Below are 17,574 nucleotides of genomic sequence, written 5' to 3'. Positions count from 1 at the left end.
TCCATCCATCCATCCATCCATCCATCCATCCATCCATCCATCCATCCATCCATCCATCCATCCATCCATCCATTTTTCGTCACGCTTATTCCTGCTGGGGTTGCGAGGGGTGCTGTGCCAAAGGCGGGGTCCACCCTGGACAGGTCACCCGTCCTTTGCAGGGCAACACAGAGACAAACAGAAAAAAAGAACCACTCACGCACACACTCACACCTAAGGAGAATTTAGAGAAGGCAATAAACCTAACAGGCTTGTCTTTGGACTGTGGGAGGAAGCCGGAGTACCCAGAGAGAACCCACTCATGCTCAGGGAGAACATGCAAACTCCATGCAGAAAAACCACAGAACCTTCTTGCTATAAGGTTGCAGTTCTACTCACTGTGAAACAACTTGATAAAGATATTAAGAAAATAAGTAAATTTATTTTATATTAGCACAGTAAAAGCAAAATGTTTCTCTTTAAACTGCACTGATTTTGTTGACAAAATTAGATTTAATAGTTATTTTTTTTTTTAAAAAAAGGTCAGGATCAGTAATCCTGCTCTGAGTTGCCTTTTGTTTTTTAAATCCTACTATCATATCACGTTCTCCAAAATATTTTCTTAAAGCTACAGCAGCCACTAGATAGATAGATTCTCATAAATATCAGGTTGTTTAAAGATTTACTTCTGGTTCTTTTTCATAGAGAACCTCTCAGTCTGTTGTATGCCGCTATTTTGGACCTAATGCAGATCAGACAGTAGAATCAAAAACTGCAAATGACTCAGTTACTGAAGCAACAACAACACTAAAAATCAGTTAAAGATATCGGGGAGGATTTACACCACTTTCAGGAAAGACCCACCCTCTCCACTTAAAAAAAAAAGGACATGCACAACCCTGTACCCGCGCCCGAGAGGGAACAACTTTTAAACATGTGCAAGAGCATGCATGAGCACATTTCTCCTCATGCACGCTCTGTTTAAAAGTTGCTGTTTGCATCTCTCATACAAGCTTACTTTTCAAAAGAAGATGGCAGTTTTTCCACTATGTCAGACTCACCACCGTTAAGTGAAAATAGACACGAGCACGTAGGACGAAATTACGTAAACATATCACCGGAATGATTGACAATTAGGAGGACCACTTATTTTGATAATCCACCCGGAAAAACAACATCCTCCACTATACATTTAAATATAAATAGAGAATATATCACATTTTTTAAGATTTTGACCCAAAAATATCAAATAAATAGTTTCATTTAAATCAGAAAAGCATAGATCTGACTAATAAGCACTGCTTTAATAATGCATCACAGCCATAGTATATTTTCTACCATATCTTATCTTTTTAACTACAGCTATAATTTGTTGTCACAGTAGCCTGTATGCTCTGTATAATGCATTTTTGGCCTCCCTGTAAATATGGATCTGCACAAGAATAACATGCTGTCTTAATGGGTTGCTAATCTTTGACTTGCTGCTTAACAAATATCCCACTAACAGCTATGCTAAAGGTTTTCAGTTCCTGTCCTCAACGGCTTTTGTCCTGTCATCTTTTACTTTTTGTTCACACACAGCAGCCATATTGGATATTGAACCAGGGGGTTGCTATGCAGCCACCTATTTGCACAGCTGGAATTCCCACTTTAAGGGGTTTTCACGAATCTCCAACTGAAAGCTCAGAAGCTACAACTAAAATACAACAACAAAAAAATGCACCAGTATTTTTATAAATAATGCAAAAGAAAAAAATACCTCTAGCTCATCTAATAGCCAGTTTTACATTAACTCTAGTTGCAAAAAACTTTTTCTTGTGCTTTGGAAGAAAGGTTAAATGTAGGACAGTAGGAAAGCAGGGTGAACTTGATGTGTCATTTAAAAAGAACCCAACACTAACTCTGAGACATTAGTGTCAAAATTACTCTGATTGTGATTATTTCTTCAGTTACCTCTATTTAAAAATTAATTATGATTTAAAGAGTTTTACTAATGCATTTCAGCAATTATCTTGCAAATATTTTATGCTACTTTATACTTTAGATTTACAGTAAAAGTGACATGAAAGGGCAATCCATGATCTAGACTCAAAGTTACGACCACAAGTTACAGAGATGACTGAGCGAGGGCCTCAGGATGTGCGTCATCTATAATTTAGCAGAAATTTCAGCATGCGTGCATCACCAGTCTTACTTTCACACACATAACTACACAGGTTAGCGATGGCTCTTCGCTGATCATTTTACGTCAACACTCAACACATGGGACATTTTCTTTTTTTTTTTTTTCGTCTGTTCAAACAATTCGTCTGCAGACAGCTGGTGTGAATAAAATTTAAAATGTTTTCTGAGAACTGTCACGACAGGAACACACACAGCTGCTGTTTGAGACTTCTTTCACCACTGGGAGGGTGTGTGTGTGTGTGTGTGCCTGAACATGGTGCTGAGACACGGTGGCGCTTGATTACACGTGCACAGAAATATCGCTGTTGTGGCTTGTTAGGTAACACACTCATCACAGAGAGGACAGCTGAGTGTCTGTGCGTGTGTGTGTGATATAGTCACATCAGTTCCAGCTCTTCAGAGAGGTGTAGAAAGTCTGTTAAGACCTTACTGGAACAGGGATCAGAGCAGCTATGGCCTGTAGGGAGCCAGTTGTTGGTAAACTTACCATCTTCCTGCCTTTAGATCCATGCGGTATATCCTTTTACAATGGTCTTTTATTTGTTTTAAAAAAGCCTTTTTAGTCTTTTTCTGCAGGGGATGCATTACTATCTACAAAAGCCTTTTAAAACGGTTTAATTTCCCCTGGTATGGTTATTGGATAATTTTCTTATTGCTGTGGATGGATGCTGAGCCTCAAGTTGGCAGAAAATCTAAAAACAGCAGGAAACATCTACTTTGGCTGTATTCAAAGGTCACAGAATCGACACATCTGATTTTTTCTTCTTCTTTTTTTTAATCAACGCATGCCACATGAATTGTTAAATCAATAAGAACAAACAGCTTGAAAACAACAAGCAATTATCGTGTCCAGAGTGACTTTTTCCTCTAGCCTTTCTGAGTCTCTGCTGTCTTGCCTGACTTGTTAACATGTGTGTTGACACGGTTTGTGGTGGGTTATTTTGGCAGCGTGAGAATGTGGGCATCTAATGAGGCTTCGTGGACCAAAAAAACCTCTTCCCCTTCCCTCTTACCATATAAATGAGATAATGAAATCCTTGGGCAGCATAAAATGCAGTGTGGTTCCTCACAAGGTGCATAGCTACGACTCAGGGATCCCAGGAGCCATTAGGGAACTCCCAATCCAATACACATGCATAAAAGCAATTTAAAATGAATGCAAAATTGATAGATAAGTATCCTCATTTCCTTTCTCTGCTGGGCTCACATTTACCTCATCAAAAATATCCCTTACTAAGCAAACAGTGCCATCTTTAAAAGCTACTTTCCCAAACTTCAAATGCCTTATTTTACTCATGCACCACTCTCTCAAACTCTCTCTTTTGTTTACCATTCCAGCACTGCCCCAGAGCATCTGACCACAGTTTCTCATAAATCTGACCATGCAGACATAGATACTGCAGGTGATTTTATCACTGCCATGAGTACACCAGATCAAGTGACAGCACAGAAAGTGGAGTTCATGAATATTGATAGAGGGGTCATGAATATTCAGAGGACAGCCTGATGAATATTTAAACCACGATCGAGTGAGTGGCCGAACTAGAGAGAGTCACAGACATGAACAGATAAATAGACCATCTTCCTCGTCTGCTTCGTACCGTCAGCAACAGCACCACTCCCTTTTTCAAAACTTAATTAATTCAATTTAGGAAAACATAATTGTCATAATTATTTTTCATGGGATGAAGGGTAAATTAATATTTTTAATGCACAAATCATAATTTGTGCATTAAATTAGATGTGATAGAGAGGGCCTTTCTTTCAGTTACTGACCACTACGGTAGTTGAGGACCAATTCCTATATGAGAACTAAAGTAAACATGGTGGTAAGAGAAATACAAAAAAATCTCCATTATTATTGTTGAAGAGGTGCAGCAAAAAGGGGCATCTGGGGTCGACAAGCTTCCATAACAGTAATTTCACACCACTGACATGCTAGCTGATTATTTGGGAGGGGTGCAAAAAAAAAAAAAAAAAAGTTTGCTAAGTCTGCAGGACTTTAACTGGAACCACTTAGCTTAGATGAAATAATGCATGAGATTTTTTTTTTTTGGAAAAAAAGAGGCCAGGTGTGTTTGGAGTGAAAAAAAGAATGTTAAGTAAGATGGATAATTGTGAACTCTATGAAACAGCAGGACAGTTCAACTGGAAAAGAAAGAAAGGCGGACTGTGCTAGTACACTGAAAACGGGTTGTTTGGTTTTACAAGAGTTTGTTTTTAGGGAGTTTAATCTCTCTGACATTTTGCCTCATAAGCACAGAAACCACAGATTTCACTTTGGCCTCTGCAAGGATCACTTTGGCCTCTGCAAGTTCTAAAGAAAATGTTTTTCTATTTGTTTGTTTTGCTATGCAACAACCTTATGAAATGTCAGAAAAAGAGAAGGGGCTTTCCTAAAGGTAACGGGGATTGCACAGGGTATAGAGGAAGCAAAAAGTGAATCACTGGTTATCTTATAGAAAAAGAGGTTTTTTTTTTTTTTTTTTGGTACCTGAATGAATCTGCATGATGGTCCAGTTGTTAACACTGAATTTGAATCCCAGTCTGGAGGTGAATGATTTCCCACTCCATGCAGCAGGTTTCTCCAGGACCACCAGTTTTCTTCACAGTCCAAACCAATTAATGTCAGGTTAATTGGTCTGTCTAAACTACCCTGAGCTGGAGTGTGAATGGTGTTTTTTTGCTGTTCTGTGATTGCCTGGCAACCGGCCCATGGTGCACCACGTTTTTCACCCATCAGCTCTACTTTGACCTCACAGGGTAAGTGGGTGTGTGAGATCTGTGGATACTTTTTGTCAAATTAATGGTTAGTTTTCACATTTCTTTCTAAGATTATGCTTCTGCATAAAACATGAATTTATTAGCAGACTTTAAACACATCCTCAGATGACAATAACCGTAGGTGGTGCCTTCATTTACAGTTGACTGCATGCACTGCTGTTCCGAGTCGTAGCCTTAAACATTAAATAAAATGAATCTTTGTTAGGATTGTGGTAGAGCTTTTAGCTGGCAAATCTTTAGAAAGTCCGTTGATCGATGTCTGTGCAGACGCTGCTATCGAAACACCTCATTTTTCTACCTTCCTATTTTTTTATTTTTCTATTGCGAAGAAAACTGGAACTGTTTCTATTTTCTATAGACTATTTAAAAATGTTTTTGCGAGGTGAGAGGGCTCCATCATGTCAGAGCTTTTTAGATTTTCTACACTTATCTTCCTCTCCACATGTCTGTATTACCTTATAGGGAGGGAATGTGGATATAACTGATTAATCTCTTAAATCCTTCTCCTTTTTTGTTAACTTAAACTGACACCCAGAGGGGAGGCAGTGGATAGAAAACCATGGGTCTATTCTCAAAGGGCTGCATAATGTTCTGCAACCATTTGATGTGTCCCCTGGTCCAACACACTTGAATTAAAAAGTTAAATGTTCCCTTTTGTGCACTAATTCTGCAGCAAATGATACAATTATCTATAAGTTGCATGAAATTGTCCCTCTTGGACCAGACTTTGATATGTCTGCTCTGCAGAAAAGGTTGTTAGAAATAGAAATGCAGAGTCCTCCTCATCTTTTTGCATCAATTATAAAAATGTTTGTTCATATGGACCCTTGATGAAGCCACAAGTTCTTTTAAAGACAACTGAAGAAAGTTGCTTTATTTCCTTTCATACCTCTCTTACCATCTTCCTTCTTGTTTTCTTGTTTCTTGTTCGCTTAAGATCCTGAAAAACAAAAATAGTAGTTTTAACGCTCCCTTATCTAATAACTTATAGTGGCAGCTATCTAAATGACTATTTGTTTTACTTGCAATAAACTGCATACAAATTTTAAAAATATCCTCTGATAAGATTCATTCTTAAAATAGCATTTATTCTACAGCGAGAACCTTTTCTGCATCACAACAGGGTTCATATTAGCAACAACTGTTTTCATTGGTAGAATGAAGGAGTATGTCACTGACGTCCTGCTTCATAAACACACGTCTGATTGATGGTTTAAATCTGAACATGCATGAGTTGTTAATCATTTTTTTATTGCGGGTTGAGGTGTCTCAATAAGAATGAGAGTCAGTCTCATTTAAGGAGGGCCGTACGTAGTCCTGAGCCTTACCTTTGTGGGAAGTAAAAATGAAACAAAAACCAAATCTGCTGCAACACCCTGAGGGCAAGCGGGTGATGAATATAGTCGCAGTGCGTCAACAGTCAAAATTACAAAACTATGAGCACAGAGAGGAATAATATGGGTTCAAACGTGGGCTGGGCTGAAAGTGCGCACTCAGATTGTGCTGGTGGAAAGCTAAAAATGTTAGGAGCGATGTGAGGGGAGCGTCAGCAGGAGGACTGGTTTTATTTTCTGATCAATGGCAGTGACTCATTGTGTGCATCTGCTTTGGCTACTTGAGAATGATCCAAGAGGGCCGCTGCCCTGAGGACGGGACTAAAACTTGGGCAAACAGGGCCACCTACATGCATGTATCTATACTTTCTGGGAGAGTATATATGACACTATGTGAGGGTGAAGGAAGTACACCTGTTAAGTGATAGACCTCAGCAGCAGCAGCAGCACAATGGCTGTGTGGGTTTGTGGTCTATAACGGATGTTTGACAGGCTGCTGAGCTCTGGCACTCACACACATTTCTTCCTCCACACGTTCTCCCTCCTCTGCCTGTCTTCTCATCTCTTTAGGCGGTGGGCGAAAACTCCCTCCTTCCTTCTTTCCTTCTCTCTCCCATCCTCAACACTGTCTTCCCAGTTTCACTCTTCTCCCTTCCTGCTCCTCCAAATCCATCTATGCGTGTTGTTTTGGCTGATTATGAGTTTGACAGGTCTTCAGAGAGAAGCGCAGGAGGGAGGGGAATCAAACAATCTCTTCAATTAGACAGCCCACACAAGCGCACGTCTGAACTCTACACCGTCTTCATCAGCTGTCGCAGTTTTCATCTTTTCGCTCTCAGACACCTTTGTTCCAGAGCTGAAAACACACTGTTCACAACAAAGGAGGGAGAAAACCATTTAGCTTTGAAGAACAGGAAGCCACGGCAAGCTTTTAAGGTTTATTTGCATTGAGGAGAGGGACTGTCCCTGCTTTTTCTGCAGTAATTGACCATTTTACCTGAAATTTGTCAAATAGGCCCAGCAAGTACTGATGCAAGAGCATTCTCCATTCATCTCTCCATTAATTTCAGCTTAAATATTGCATCTAAATTGGCAAAGATGTGTTAAACATCAGGAGGAGGGAAAGCTGTTCTGCATCATTCACACGTACCTGTTTGCAGAGGGAAAAAAAATCCAAAGTAGCAGGGATTAATGTAATGCTGTACCAAACTATTCATACCTTTTCCAATTCTTCACGCTCTTTCAGGCTCAACCAAAAAAATGTTGCAAATTGGTTGAGCATTTATGTGATATATAAACCCAAAGTAGTGCATAGTGAGCTTTGCAAAAGCATCTTGAGCTGCAGTAACAGTTTCAAGTGTGCTGGATGTATCTGTTTACCAGCTTTGATCATCTAGAGACATAAATTGTTCGCCATTACACTTAGCTCCAAAATAGGCTTTGATAGCTGCAAAATAACTCGAATGTAGTTATTTTTGTAAGGGGAGCATCTGTCAGTATTAGCTCTTGAACCTTGCTGAAGTTTCTCTAAAGCATTTAGGTCTGGACTTTGACTAGGACATTGTAACACATGAATATGCTTTGATCTACACTAGGGTTCTCAGACTGCGATATAAGGCAGGCTGTCCATCCAGCCGTACCTGTGGCTGATCAGTCTGGAAAGGAGCTGGTAGAGCCCGACTCAAAGGTGGGACTAACAGAGTCAGTTAGAGCCATTTAGATAAATACAGATGTGATGCGAAATTGTCTTTTTGAGGATTTAAAGATATATCCTCCACATTTGGGACACAGTGAAGGACTTTTGGCTGACTGTTATGGTTACAGAAAATCCCTGTTGCATTATGGGTAATTTTTGTCTCCTGTTTTGCAAATAAGGCTCTGGGGATAGTTGTCCCAGAGCTAGATGATAACCCAACAGATTTGTCTTTACAAGCAGACCATTATGAACGTTGCCATGAGGTTCTGCTCGTTATTGTGTATGACACTTTATTAAAAATTATTTAGGGGTAAAATTATATACAACGGACATGGAAAGGGAAAAGTGGTGAGAAAGAAAGAACTTATAAGAAAAAAGGAGAGCTAGAAAGACAGAGACAGGAAAGCATGGATGAAAAGAGAGAAAATAACTCCTAGAATTCTGCATCAACACCTGTATGAAATAAAACGCAGATCATAACAACAGCAAGAAGACAACAGACAAATAATCATAAAAAGTAGCTTCAAGAGCAGCAGGTATCCCTTAGATATCCATGTGTGCTGAAGACAAACTTATGGTGATTACACAATATTATTCAGGGTGGCATATATAACTAGTTGCAGCTTAGTATTTAGTATTAGTGTGTATACCGGTATGTGAACAACTGGAGCCAAACTCTTGTGGTATCTATGCATAGGCATGTTAGTGTATAAAGGATTCACAAAGCTTCTTCAGAAGGAAAGTATACTTAATAGCAGGTGTGGGTGGCCCCACACTCGCCCTACAGGGCTCTGGATAGAAAAAGAACCGACGCCAGCCCCAAATATTCAGAGGCACCCCAGATCAATGGGACACAAGAAGGGGCAGGCATAGGGATGATAGCACCCACCAGAGAAGGGAAGCAGAGAGTACCTGGATTCTGAACCGCGAGGGGCCAAAGGGCCTAATACAGCAGCATACACAGGCACCTTTAACTAGTGGAGAGCATAAGAACAGGGGAGAAGGCAGACCCTGCTCATACTTGGGCCTAGGATCAGTTGGCGGGGCGGGAGAGGCAAACACCCAATTTATGTTGAAGTCTTATGCCTACAGATGTTATGTTTTGGGCTAAACCAACATCAAAGGGTAATATATATCACTCAGATTAGGTTTAGACAAGAAGCCCACTGATGTTAGGGTTAGGGCTAAACTAACGTGGCAGGGCAATATAATCTATTTACCTTTTATAAATGGTTTAGATGCAGTATATAAATGATTATCAACCCTCAATAAATATCTTTTCATCATTAATAAATCATCTCTTTATTACCTATAAATGATGGTTATTGTAAAGCGTTACCATAGTTTCTGTATTGTTGGATAGGTTTCATTTGTTTCTTCCTTGTGTTTTCTTTTCATTTGATAATTTCTCCCTCAGCCTGAGGCGTCAGATAATTAGCAGATTCCGTTCACCTGTCTCTCCTTATTTTTCCTGTTTTTTGCACCTGTTTTCTCCATTATTTATGCCTTCAGCTATCTGTCAGTATTCATTAAATCCTCAGCCTTGCTTATATAGCGCTTTTTCAAATAAGGAGACTCGACCAAAGCGCTTTACTCTACCTTCAGTCATTCACCTGTTCACACTCAAACACTGTTTGTGGCAAACTACACAGCTGGCCTGGGTCTCACTGACAGAAGTGAGGCTGCTGTTCATTGGCACCACCAGGCCCACCATCAGTAGGCAACACGGATGAAGTGTCTTGCCCAAGGACACACATAATGACATTGAAATTGAGCTGGGGCTTGAACCAACAACCCTTTGGTTGAAAGGCAAAGAGTTTAACTTCAAAATTGGAACATTACTCTATAGGATATCCAACAAAAAAAAAACATAAAAAAAAAAAAACATTTGTATCTCTGAGTATGCTCTGTATTTTCATCCTCCTCTCTTAATATCAGCTCAGACCAACTTGACTTGCTAAAAACAAGCGTCAGGACAGCATGATGCTGCCAGAACCATGCCATTATGGAGAGGTGTATTAAGGGGGTTGCACATTACTTGCTTTCTTCTCAGCACTATAAGGAGAATTTGTGAAGGCCACAGTTTATAGGTTTTACTAACAGATTCTTCCACCTGAGCTGTGGATCTCTGCAGCCCCTCCAGACCTCTAATTGGCCTTTTAGCTGTTACTCTGATGACGTTTAGGTAGATGCAGATGCCTTGGTTTGCAGTTCTGCCTTTAATCTTCAACCTTCAAATGAAATACAAATCAGAGTTCTCTTAGATTTTTACAAACACAGTTTCAAACTCTGCTCCACTTTATCCCAGACACAGTCTGTTGTTTTCCTTTCATGATAATGAAAAACTAGTTGGTTGCACAGGATTTTATTGAGAGGAATCCATGCATGCAACACTTTTAATATATATATTCAACAGTTTCATATATATATACATACATACATACATACAGTGGGGGAAATAAGTATTTGAACCCTTGCTGATTTTGCAGGTTTGCCCACTTACAAAGAATGCAACAGTCTACAATTTTAATCATATGTACATTCTAACAGTGAGAGACAGAATCCCAAAGAAAATTCCAGAAAATCACATCATATGAATTTATTAAAATTGATAACCATCTGAAGAGGGAAAACAAGTATTTGACCCCCTGGACAAACAGCATGTTAATATTTTGTAGAAAAGCCATTATTGGCCAGCACAGATGTCAAATGGTTTTTATAGTTGGTGACAAGGTTTGTGCACATTTCGGCAGGGATGTTGGCCCACTCCTCCCTGCAGACAGCCTCCAAATCATTGAGGTTCCGAGGTTGTTGCCTGGCAACTCGAATTTTAAGCTCCCTCCAAAGATTTTCAATTGGATTCAGGTCTGGAGACTGGCTAGGCCACTCCAGAACCTTGATGTGCTTCTTCTTCAGCCACTCTCTTGTTGCTTTGGCGGTGTGCTTAGGGTCGTTGTCGTGCTGAAACACCCATCCTTGATCCATCTTCAGCTCTTTCACTGAGGGAAGGAGATGTTGGTCCAGAATTCCACCATACATGCCCCCCCCCAATACGATGGAGTTGTCCCGTCCCCTTGGCTGAAAAGCAACCCCAAAGCATGATGTTGCCACCACCATGCTTGACGGTGGGGATGGTGTTCTTTGGGTTGCACCCAGTGTTCTTTGCCCTCCAAACACGACGAGTTGAGTTGAGGCCAAAAAGGTATATTTTGGTCTCATCTGACAACATCACCTTCTTCCAGACCTCTTCTGAGTCGTCCAGGTGGCGAATGGCGAACTTCATGCGGGCCTGTACATGTTTCTTTATGAGCAGGGGGACCTTGCGTGCGCTGCAGGATTTCAATCCATGACAACGTAGTGTGTTACCAACCGTTTCTTTTGTAACTGTGGTCCCAGCTGCCTTCAGTTGATTTTTGGGATGATGATTCCTCACCTTTCGCATGATCAGGGACACCCCACGAGGCGAGATCTTGTGTGGAGGCCCAGACCTTCTTCCATTTCCTGATAACTGCTCCAACAGTTGATCTTTTCTCTCCAAGTTGCTTTCCGATTCTCTTGTAGCCCATCCCAGCCTTGTGCAGATCAACAATCTTGTCCCTGATGTCCGTAGAAAGCTCTCTGGTCTTGCCCATGGTGGTGATGTTGGATGCTGGTTGTTTGGGTGTTGACAGGTGTCTTTTATACAGGTAACAAGGTGAGGCAGGTGTATGTGATGTAGATAATTGGTTGGGATTGGGGCTGTGTCTTAAAGAAAGACTAACTGGCTTGTAGGAGCAGAATACTTGCTGTTTGGTAGGGGGTCATATACTTGTTTTTCCTCATATCAATTTTTATAAATTCATATGATGTGAATTTCTGAAATTTTCTTTGGGATTCTGTCTCTCACTGTTAGAATGTACATATGATTAAAATTATAGATTGTTGCATTCTTTGTAAGTGGGCAAACCTGCAAAATCAGCAAGGGGTCAAATACTTATTTCCCCCACTGTATATATATTGCACACAAATATACTGTCTCTTATATATATTTGTGTTGGTCTGTTGCATGAAATCCAAATATGGTGTTTAAGTTTATGGCTGAAATTTGAAAACAAATGTGTTGAGGCCGAATTTCTCTGCAGTTTTTGAACATTTCTAGAATTAGAGATGCACATGTAGCCAGCGATGACTAAATACCAGAGAAAGGCTTTTAATCTGATGGTAATACCACTCAGGAAGGAAACAATCTTAAAACAGAAAGCAATAGAGGAAATGAGATGGATGAGGTTCATCAGGAGCCTCTGGACAGTGAGCACTGGGTGAGTCAATACTGTATCCACACTGATGGTGCACTGCAGCATACCTGTAGGGGTTCAGACCTGTTGATGCAATCAGGGCTGGATTTCTTGGTTATTCACTTCGCTCCCATCTGTCTCCTCTCCTCTCGCTCGGCTGTCAACCTCTCCCATATTTCCTCCCACAGCTCCTGCTCTGTTCTCCTTCTCCTCCTCCACCTACTCCTTGCTCATTATGAATGGTTCTGGAAAAATGAAACATTTCTGCAAAAGCATATTCTTCCAGATACAGAAACCAGCTTTATTCTTTCAGGAGTCACTGACACTATATCCTCGTGATAATTAAGCTTTTTTTTTTTTTTTTTTTGCACATCCTCTCTGTGATGTTGCTTCCTGGGTGGTGTTAATTATTGTAAAACACACTGAATGTTAAATCAGATTTCCTGAGATGGTGTTGAGGAGCTTATTTTGGTGGTGTAACATGGATAAAACAAATCTGCTAACATTTGGGAGATCTCTGAAACTTTGTTTCTGGTTGTACACCATCATCACTCTGTCCATCCCTCCCTCTGAATCTTTTGATCATCCTCCATATTGATCTCTCCATCTTTCAGCACTTGCTTTGCTGACCTGGAAGCCTCTGAGCCAGTTCTCTCTCAGCCGCGGGCGTCATGACCATCTAGCCGAGACACGAGGCTATTTATATTTGTTCCTAATGAGGTGAGGTTTCTCTCCGCCATAGCAACTGTCTCTATGGATACCCTGCACTTAGATACCACCCTTTTTCAAATGTCTTATTATGGGGTGCTGCCGTAGCCTAATGAATTCAGAGTTGTCACAACCCCCCCTCGACGTCAGCCTAGGTTTACGGTCGCTCTAAGGGCGATCTGCAGCATCAGTTGGATCAATATTTAAATCCCCAACCTGATGCACAGATCAGCACATGCAACAAGCAGCAGCGAGGAGCAGAGACCCCTGCAGGTGCACCGGTTATTCAACCTGAAATACCTGCACACACAGAGTACAGCACCTTGCAAAAGTACTCACACACCTGGAACTCTGTCATATGACATCATGCTAGAATCTCAAACTTTAGATTTAACTGGCTCCCTTATGAGACACGTCAATAGAAAGTGGTGGATTGTGGAAATATTGGATTTAATATTAAACTTAAAAATGATTGAAAACACGGAGAGCATTCCACAGATACAGACCTACCAGAACATGGCTGCCCATCTAAACTGAAAAGCCTGGTGAGAAAAGGATTATTTAAGAAAAGCAACCAGGGGACCAGTGGTTACTCTAGAGGAGCTGCAGAGATCCACAGCCAAAGAAAATATTAACAGGGAATAGATCCTTGACTTTATGGAGGGGCTATGAGGAGAAAACGACTGTTCAAAGAGTCAGACAGTCCTGTCTGCAGTTTTCCTTAAGCCATGTGGAAAACACAGCAAACTTTGAAAAAAACATACTTTGGAGAGAACAAAATCAAACTTTTCAGCTTTTTATTGTCATTACACTGTCATCAGTACAGAGCAACAAAATGAACTCTTTGCATTTAACCCAACCCCTTGGAAAGCAGTGGGCTGCCATTGTCGGGTGCCCAGGAAGGGTCTTGCTCAGGGACCCAGAGTGGCAGTCCGTGGGACTTGAATGCAGAACCTCCAAGACCCAAGCTCTATGCTCTAACCACTAGGCCACCCCTCCCCACCAACCTTTAATGAAAGGAGTTAGAGGTTTGATAAAATGGTTCAGATTAAACCAAATTCTTTTACTATAATGGCCTAGTCAAAGCTCAGGCCTAACTCTAATAGGAAATATGTCTTAAGGCTTATGAACTGACATTTTCAGACACTCTCTGTCCAATCTAAGCCAAGTTGCACCTCCAAACATATAATAATAATAATAATAATAATACTACAAATGCAGGGAACGCTTTTTAGATTGTTTGAAAAAAAAAAAAAAAAACTTACATCACAGCCATTCACTACTTCCTGTTGGTCTACAACCATAAATGGACTTTTAAGTCTGTGGTTGTAACACACTGGGTTTGATTACCTTTGCAAAAGTAAAAATACATGCACTGTGTCCTCTCTGCAGAAATGGCTGCAGCACGGGACCCGAGCAGAAGAGCTTAGATCATTATAAGGATAGAGCCCACAGCGGCAGGGGTCACACAGGTGTCGAACTCTGCCAGCTCATTTCCTGCCACGAAACAAGACAGCAGCTCAATAAGGCAGCAAAGCAACTTCTGGAGAAAGCCACAAAGAAATGAGAGAGAGAAAAAAAAGAGAGAAATGTCTGTGCATTCATTTATATATATATTTATTTTTTTCTCCTGATGGCAGACACTGTGACACAGCTGCATGCACAGGTACACACATACAGTGACAGGTGCAGCATTGTTATAGCATGTCCAACTCTGGCAGCTTGTTTTCCTCTCAGACCTCTTACCCTGTATGATGACTCAGAGACGGGGAGATGAAAGGACAGGCAGGGACACAGAAGAGGAGACAAGGGGGGGCTCTGACAGGAGGGAGTGCAGGGATAACTCGAGTATAAGAAGGTTAAGTAAATGATATCAGTAATGCTATGTTAAGAGACTGCTTTGACCTCTGCTTGCTGTCTGCATATGCAAATAGCAGCGTATGTGTCTGACCTTTTGCCCCATTTAAAGCAGGTGGCACCAGCGATGTCCATCTTCTTCCCAGCAACACACAAACACCCACACTGTCTCCTTTTTCCTCTGTATGCGCTCTGCTGTCAGACCCACTAAATCTAACAGGCCCTGAAATCTACTCATCATATCGGGTGGCCTCGCTGACACCAATGTGTGCATGCATGCAAACACGCCAACGCAAGCAGGCGCAACAGCATGCTGGACGGGCTCGATTATACAAGCGGAGCGGCTCAAACCTGACAGGAGGAACAGGCACCAAAAAGGAAACACGAAAAAGAAATAGAAAAAGGACTTATTTGCCGGTGTTGTGTAAGCATGTTTCATCTTCCCACTCTCAGCCTACCCCCTCACCCACTCAGGTTAGATCCAATAGCTGGTGCTGGGGGCCCCCCCTCTCTCTAAATCTCACAAACACAAACATCTCCATGTGAAGGAATATTGCAGCCGAGTTTTTTTTTTATTTTTTATAATCTCTTCTTTCCAGCACGCCCACACATGCTCACAGAGAGGGGTGAGGAGGGAGGTAAGAATGGAGAGCTGGTAAAAAAGAAAACGAAAAGAGAGGAGGTGGTGGCTGTATGGTGGGGGGGCAGAGTGGTGCTCAGGAGGTAGTTGTTATAGTAACCGTGTTTCTATACCTGTCAGTCAGGGTTATTTCAAGCATCTTGCTTCAGTGAGGGTGGGATACAGAAAAAAAAAATGATAAAAACAAGAGGAAAACTCACAGGACAAGAGATTTAGGTCTGAGGTAAAATGACCAGATAGTTACTGACCTCATAGAGGAGAGCTTAGGTTTAACAGAGCACCCACTGTGGAGGTAAATATAAGTTACAGTTTCTGCACAGTAAAAGTAAACATTTTTGCTAAAACTAAGCTGTCAATAATAAGCGTCTCTAAATTGGGGTTTATAAACTGCCGGATATGCATTGCTTCCTCTGTCCAGCCGCCCTTATGACCCGACATCTATCCATGTCTGAGGAAAGTGAATTCAGCCACTCTGACCTCCATCTTTTGTTCATGATCCAGTGTTATTTGCTAAGATTGAAACACTGATGGATCATTCAGTGATTTTTTTCCCCTCGCTCTTCCCTTCCCACAAGAAGAGTGGAGCAGCACCCACATTAACTTTTTATAACGATGAAAGCTTCCACTCACAGTGCACTTAAAGTATGTTAATCTTTTACAGAGAATTGCATCCTAAATGCACCAAGGAACGTCATCGCAGATCCTTCTTCCCAGCAGCAGTTAGACTTCTTTATAACCGTCACTGCTCTCAAAAAACTCATATCTCTGCATTTTTTTTTTTAAATCTTTGTATTTTTTCATTCCTTTAAATACATATTCTGTGGTGCTTTTATACAAAAGTATGCATGCACATTTTTCAAGTTTAATCAAGCATGTGGCAACAATGGAAAATAACACCAAATTTGAAAGTTGCTGCTTAAGTAGGACGGGCAACGCATCTATGAATTAGATAGAAGAAATTTTAAAGTTCAATAAAGCCGACTAGCATATCATCAAATAGTTAATCTCCATAAGAAGAAACCATATATAAACGGAAGGATATTTTGATTGACCTAAAATAAACTTCCTAGAGGATCAAAGAGAACTAATAAAAGAGTTATAACACTAAGAGGGTTTTCCTTTTTTGGCTCTGATGATGGACATGAACAACGCCTGCATTACTGCAGACTATGCCCCCAATCCATCCAAACATCACAGCAGAACAAGACAGGGACACCCAGGTTCATCCTCTTCCCAAAGTTAAGTTTAGATTTCATTTGGAAATAGAGATCAGAGTAACCATCTGCCAGGAAATCTTAGGTCAATACATTCTTCCTTCTTCTGACAGGCTTTCATTTCTGCAAAAAGCATATCTGAACCACTAAAAATGTCTATATTAAAACACTTATCTTATTAGTTAACCTTACATATTTCAATGTTTTGATGTTTAAAAACTGTAAGCCATAATTATCAAAACAAAAACTTGAGTTATATCACTTTGAATATCAAATATAGGGATTTAACTTTTTGACCAAGTTACTGTAATATCCAGGCCTATCCAGATTCTTCTGTATGTTAGATCCAATAAAAAAATAGTTTAAAAACTCTTGTTTGTTCCCTATATGATATTTTCTTGTCCATCCTAGCTGCCTCCAGCTCTTATTTGCAGTAATTGTCATTTTTTCTTAGTAAAACATCATTGTCACCCCTGTCGTGGATTTTCAGCTATTTCCTTCCATCCAACTGCTCTTGATTATGTCTTTCCTGCTCCATCAGATGCCCCACAGCTGTCTGATGCAATCATTCATCTACAACCACCTACCACTCAGGTGTTGACTTTTAACATGACTACTTCCGCCTTGTTCCCAAATTAACTGAGCTGCTGCACATAAGCACTCTGCAAATGACAAACAGAGCGTCCCTAATAGAGTATCTCTATTTAATTACCGACATCACAGCCAAAGAAAAGCCTCGATTCAGCCCCCACTATGGACTAACACATGGTGAGGAGGAGAGGGAAGCAATGAGACAAAGGAGTGGGGGAGGAAGAATAGTGTGAGCTCCAATATGGCTGAGTGCTGAGTTTTTGGAGCCATTAGGCAGAAGGTAATTAATACCTGTCACTGCAGCGCTCCATTT

This window comes from Cyprinodon variegatus, unplaced genomic scaffold, assembly GCF_000732505.1.
Source record: "Cyprinodon variegatus isolate N-32 unplaced genomic scaffold, C_variegatus-1.0 Scaffold71, whole genome shotgun sequence".
In the NCBI taxonomy this organism is placed as follows: domain Eukaryota; kingdom Metazoa; phylum Chordata; class Actinopteri; order Cyprinodontiformes; family Cyprinodontidae; genus Cyprinodon; species Cyprinodon variegatus.
Note: the sequence above shows the minus strand (reverse complement) of the source record.